Source organism: Tympanuchus pallidicinctus, unplaced genomic scaffold (assembly GCF_026119805.1).
Source record: "Tympanuchus pallidicinctus isolate F22 unplaced genomic scaffold, pur_lepc_1.0 scaffold8, whole genome shotgun sequence".
NCBI classification, from domain to species: domain Eukaryota; kingdom Metazoa; phylum Chordata; class Aves; order Galliformes; family Phasianidae; genus Tympanuchus; species Tympanuchus pallidicinctus.
Window position 1 is genome coordinate 30,865,199 of NW_026294802.1, and position 5,536 is coordinate 30,870,734.

Here is a 5,536-nt window from a genome sequence, read left to right on the forward strand (position 1 = left end):
AGTTCCTCATTGTTCCTATTGAAGTGCACATGTGCTCTTTTGCAGCTAATGTCTGAGGAAACCAGGGTACAAGGAGGACAGGAGCTGCACACCAGCTGTCATCCCAGGGCAGGTATTGGTGACACAGCCATGGGATTTGAATCTAGATCTCAAAGTTGAGCTATCGTTGGAATATGGAGTTACTGCATAGATAAAGTCCTACAGAGTTGTCCCAGCTTAAATTCCTCCTCTACAGAAAGGACTAATTAAATTTATTGTCCTCTTCTGAAGAGTGCTGGTGTGAGCTTCAGCCATACAGTCTCTGCTGTGCAAGATGTTAAAAGACCAGGGGGCAGAAAGCAGCTAGCATGCTACAGCAATTGTTTGGAACTTTAGTTGTTACTGCACGGTGTCTTGGGTTTTTCTTTAGGAGTGTACTCACTATTCAAGTAGAGGAATTATAGGGCATAAATGAATGGCTTTCAAAGTCCAGGAACAGATTGCACTGCTCCACAGGGAACAGTCTGGCTGGCTCAAGTAAACGACCCTCACACAAGAGCAGGTCCTGCTAGTCTTGAAAAAGACAGGAAATTACCAAAAGTAATGTAAATCATGCAGAATGGTATGTGCAGGTATGTAGTAGGAAGCCAGGAAACAGCAACAATGTCTGGTCTCCACTGAGCATTGTCAGAGCCAGCCAGCATGGGTCTGCCTCTCCCAGGCCTTGTCCTGCGAAAAGCACTGGAATGGTACTGCACTGATGCATTAACACTGTACTGCTGCTTTGCTTTGTTGTGTGTTATTATAAACTTGGTTGGAGTGACAGTTTACATGCTAATAAGCTTTAGGTTTTCATACAGATATTTTTAGCTCAATTCCTGACAGTCCATTGGGTTTCTGCACTCTGAAGACTGTGAGGAACCACCTGAAGCACAAAGCCCTCTTCTCACCTGTACAGAGAGGAATCCTTTTCTTTTCTTTTCTTTTCTTTTCTTTTCTTTTCTTTTCTTTTCTTTTCTTTTCTTTTCTTTTCTTTTCTTTTCTTTTCTTTTCTTTTCTTTTCTTTTCTTTTCTTTTCTTTTCTTTTCTTTTCTTTTCTTTTCTTTTCTTTTCTTTTCTTTTCTTTTCTTTTCTTTTCTTTTCTTTTCTTTTCTTTTCTTTTCTTTTTTCTTTTCTTTTCTTTTCTTTTCTTCCCTCTGTCTCTTCATAGGTATAGGATTTTCTTTTTACTGACAAACTAAATGCAAGAATGCCTCCCTTTTCATTTCATGACAAATCAAGTGATTCCTTGGACCAGTTTTGAACAGTTATGTTTCATTTTGGGCTTCTATAATGTACTAATACTATTAACAATTGCATAAGCAGGAATTGGGATTTAATGCTTTCTGATATCAGAAGTAAGGACTACTATTTCACGTTTGTTCATTGTTGAATTGGTTGTATTAGAGTAGGATTAAGTGCTACTGATATCACACTCTTCCTTGCACGGCAGTATTTTATACATTTAGGACTCTAACTTCTTATGTTCTGGGACAAATATGGTAGGTCCATGAATCTTAACCAGATTAATGAGCTTTACTTCTGCTGTGGATCAAGCAGTGCTGCCCAGCCAAAACTGAAGAAAAAGGACTCGCACATTAAATCAAATTCCAATCTGACTTCTTAATGACCTACTAGACTGTGTTCCTTCTGTGTTGTCCCATTTGACGTAAGCATCACTTCAAGACCAGGATTTTTTTTTATTTATTTGCCCACTGCTGTATAATAGTTGATATTTATACTGCTGTAGGCACAACTTAGGCTCTTAGTTATAGATTTTTATTATTATTTATTATATGCACAGTGCTACACAAATACATTGCGCTGTGACCTTTGAACCAAGGAATTTTTAGTCTAAGTTTGAGAAGAAAAGAACTAACAAATAAACAAAAAAATCCAAACAGCTATAGAAGAAGCATAGGGCATAAATAACCTGAACAAGGACATCATGTGGACAATTTTACCGATGAAGTCACCCTGCCATTGCTCGTCCACTTTGTATCAGCCTCTCTCCCTCCTCTCCATGAGACCTGGCAGGAAGAGAGGAACTGATGATTGTTTACCACTGTCTATTCCCCTTAAAAGGTGCAAGCACTGGCAGTACACTGGGTGCCTCCACATGGTGGTGGCATCTTACCCAGTATTGATCAAACTAATTTACCAGTGCCTGAGTTATTCACCTATGGTTGAGGGTAGTGGATAAGAAGTACTACAGACAAACTCAATATCCTTTTTCAAGAAGTTCTGGAAATGCAGACTGTACGTGGCCTGTTGGCTTTTACACATTTGGAGCAAAACATGACAAAACTGGTTTTACAAACCTGTTAGTTCTCCAGAGCATGAGGCCCATTCTGGAAGGTGCAAAAGAGGAAACCAGAGGCTGGCACAGAGTCTGCCCTGGTCTCTTTCACCACTGCTGCTGTGACTGATCCTGCCACAGACTCTCCTGTCCCTGGTAATGATGGCAGCAGAAGGAGTGGGGACAGGAAGCTCAGGAGTAGCAGCAGAATGGACTTTCTATTCCATGTTCATTTTAAACTCCTTTCAGAGGAAGGAAAATGGATATTGTGGATACTGCGAATATTGTGAGAGAGAGAGAAACTGATGTGTGAGAAAACAAAAATACTTCAGCATAAAGATCACTTGAAAGCATTAAGATGCTTTTCATTTTGAAATTGTGGAATATTTGCAATGTATTTAGTAAAGGAGCCCCTTATCTCCAGGAACTGTGACTGCATTAAGTTCATTTCCACTCTAATATGTCTCTGCTGAGGTGTTAGCTACCAGGTTGTGTATAAAAAATACATACAAAGTATTGTCCAAAGAGTTCTTCAAGTTAAGTACTCAACACCTGACTTTCAGGGTCTTGGTCTCAACAATATGCAGGTGCCCCATCAGAAATGTGGGCAGCCATAGAGTTTTCAGGGAGATGAAAGAGGTGATAAAGACAGACTGAATGTCCTAGAAGCTGTCCAAATCTCCAATCTAAAAGACAACAGACTTCCTACTATTTTAGAAAACTTTTTGTTGGAGATACTGTGGAAGAGAGGAGCAGCAGATAAGGAACCCAGAAGATTAGGAAGTATTTAACTTTGTAAAGTTCTTTATCAAAGGGTGAATCTGTCCTATTGGCAGCTCAAATGATTTTCTAACAGGAATACCAATTGTACAGGGTAGTGGCAAGTAGTAATTAACTGGATTGAAAGTATTTTCTCTTGGCACCCTGTAAAGTGGGCTGTGTTATGAAGTAAACGTATGCAGACTAAAGTAGCCATGGACAAATGCATCCACTGAAATACTGAAGCTGCCAGTCATAGGAAACTACTCAATCATTGGCTGAGATAAGAAAAAGGAGGTAATCAAATCATCGGACCAATTTGCCATGCACTTAGTTCATGTAATTCACTCCAGAAAAGGATCAGGCACTATTAAATGTCCGTCATAGTATTTCCTAAATGTGGAATGTGACAGTGTTTCCATGGGAGCAAAGGAAGGCTTCCAAGTGTAACACAAGCCACTAAAGTAATAAAAAGATAATTAATGATATTGGCAAGAAAATGCCTAGGATTGAGCTCAGTAAAATGCTTGGAGATTCATGTGGATCTCAGTCCTTCTGGAGTCCCACTGTCTCCAGTATTCCAATACTGTGAGGGAGGTCAGGGCAATTAAGAATTATATACAATTAATAATAAACAAATTGAAGGGATTCATTTGTGTTTCTATATATATTCCTACTTCCCAAACAAGACTGCTTTTCTTTTTCTAAATATACAAGCAGAGAGTTACTTATGTATCTCTGGCAGGCTAGTTCACCATGATGCTGGAGTTCAGGGCCTCAAGAACCCTGAGTTCCAATATATGGTTGTAGATGTTCTTAACTGATAGATTTGAAGCTTATCAGTAAATGACATTAATAAATTAAAGAGAAGTTGAGAAAATGAGCACAGAGCTCTGATTTTGTTCGCTTTTACTTTTTTACATCCATTACCACCAGTTCCGCAGAAAACATGTATTTTAAATCCACCATATTGGAGATGAGGTGATCCAAAGCACCACAAAGAATCCCAGCTTGACTCACTCTTTCAGCATGATAAGATTTGTCATTAGCACTTACTCCTCTGCCTCACAGGGATCACTGAAAGAAGCTTAGTGTAACTAGATGACAAATTCTTATTCCTTTATAAATTTATGACCAAATGAGCAGCTCAACATAGGAAATCAAAGTGGAGGACTCAAAGATGGAATCCATCCACCAAAAATGCAAGTGTTTCCGTTTGAGCAGAAGTGATCATTCAGTAGACAAGGAAAAACTAGTTTTTGGAGTCCAGGGATCATACAGAGATGTCAACATCTGATCGGACAAATGCTATTCTTATCTCCATTGACGTGCTGACCAAAAGACTACTCATTGTTTGTAATGGAAGGTAGACAAATAGCTGAGAGCAGTACACCCATATTGGACTAAATTGGATATTGTTTTTTGCTGATGTTGTTATTTGTTTTATTTTTTTCTTCGTTTTGTCAGATCTAAGCAGAGACCTCCATGTTACTAATTCAAAGTTTTACTTTATTTCAGGGCAACTACAAAACACAGAACCTAATAGTAATTTAAATGGAATTGACAATGCTATGCCAGTGGGTGAAAAAGGGAGGTTCATATTGCAAAGTACTGCCAGGTGGGTGTCTTTGCTAGGAATATCAGCAGCAATATCAGAAAAAAACTGAGCTTAAAGATTTGTATATCTCCTCACACCCACATGGCATTTGTTGCTTTACAAAGACGGAATGATCACTCCATCTAATCTCTCCATGTGTCCCATCCGAGCATGCTGAACCTTTCCAGGTTTCATCTCCTTTGTTCTTAAAGGTGGATTTCAGAGAAAATCGTTAATTAGGCAGACCTTTCCAAGATGCTCAGATAATACAATACCTAAGGGTCAATGAGCAGTATAGAACGATGTATCTTATTGCACAAAGAATTAAGACTGGGGATAAAACTTCAGTATAGTGCCTAAAATTCTTCATAATGCTGTGTGGAGAGAAAAACAACAATGAGGAAAGTGAGAGGAGCATGTTTGGTACCTCTGCCATGCATAGCACGTGATGTCCTGGTTTCCTAAGAAACAGCACAATTGTAGAAACTTTAGGAAGATAATCAGTGTAAAATAATTTGCACCGGATGCCCTCAGCAACTGATTTCAGCATGAGCAGGAGCAGTGGTAATAAAAGAGGAAGTGAAAATTCTGGTCAGTGAATTCCTGTCATGAGTGTTTAAGTGAAAAATGAAAGTGATTTAATGGGTTAGTGGAAAAAAAAACAGATATGACCTATGATGAAAAATACTTTTTTTTTTTCCACAGTAGATGCTGGATGAGGATCTTCTTATGATGGAGATACTGTCGTTTGTGTGGGGAGGACAGGGGTCTCTTTGGCTTCCTGGGTGCGTTTAATCAGCAGCCTCTTCACATTTCTTCAGCTCCCAACTGGGAGACTTTGTCTCTGCATCACAAACTCTTTG